Raw genomic sequence first — 1186 nt, 5'->3', positions numbered from 1 at the left:
GTGAAATTCTCGCGACGTGAGAGCTGCATGGCTTGAGGGAGAGGGAAACGGGCAGGAGTATGATCAAACACTACACCGACAACGACCACGACCACGACAGGTGTCTCCACTCCGTTTCTACCATTTCATTTTGGCTAATCTGATCTGCTCATAAGTCTTGCCAGCACGAGAACTCTCATCTATCTCCAGTCGGTTGGGGCACAAGTAAGTGATCCCGAATCGGAGAACTAGGGTCTGTGGAGGCTTGATGCTCGGCGCGCATCGCTCTAGAGTGTAGAAATTTACGCCCTTCGAAATAGTGAGCAACATGTGTTTTATACAACGCTGGCGATCAATTTCAAAGCTGTTTGCGGAAAAATCTAAGTACATTGTGCACTACAGTAGTAACCTTGCCTCAATCAGCGGCTCACCCCAGTGATCATGGTCCTGTCTATGTTTCTCTTTCCCTTCACCTCTCGGTCTTTGCCGCTGTCTTTTCCTGTCTTGTCCCTTCTCCTACCTGAGCTTGATACTGACTGGCAGACATTTGGTGAAGCTGGTGAGTTCAGGGCTAGAATGAATGCTACAGGCTTTGAATAATGACCCTAACCCAAAATAAACTGCTCTTATTGCTCTCATTACATCCTTCGGCAGGACTGTTCGTCTCTTTGACAGTCTGAAAAAACAAGCACAACGAGCACTCTTCCTTCAGCAATCTTCAGACCGCTGAGAAGGTACGTGAAGGCTCATGTCACTGGCGTCGCTTTGTCCGTGCTCACTCGGCCTAGCGTATCCAATTCTAGCTCTTGACTCACCATGCAACTACGATTATCTGCCACACTGCGTTTACAAGCCTGTATGCGCCCAAAAAGGCATAACAATGCATATCGACTGGACATGCCGAAAAGAATGCCGTCAGCAATGAGATTTCGCTGGGCTGCTGACGCAAGTCGATCCGGACAAGACTGGACTGTTCGCACGGGAAAACAGGGCTCAAATGACTAGGCAAAAGATTGTCTGGTTCAAGGACTACATTTGCGAAAGGCAGCCTTGATTCGCCCACGCGCATTCTGCTGTTAGGACTACAAACCGGGCCCACCAAACTTGGCTTCGCAATTTTGCGACTACGAAAAGAACGTGAAAAGTGCTCATCGGAACCGACGCGTCATGAATCGGGTCTTTGAATACGTCGGACGGATCTTTACTG

Source organism: Ceraceosorus guamensis, assembly GCF_003144195.1.
Source record: "Ceraceosorus guamensis strain MCA 4658 unplaced genomic scaffold IE81scaffold_150, whole genome shotgun sequence".
Classification (NCBI taxonomy): domain Eukaryota; kingdom Fungi; phylum Basidiomycota; class Exobasidiomycetes; order Ceraceosorales; family Ceraceosoraceae; genus Ceraceosorus; species Ceraceosorus guamensis.
Note: the sequence above shows the minus strand (reverse complement) of the source record.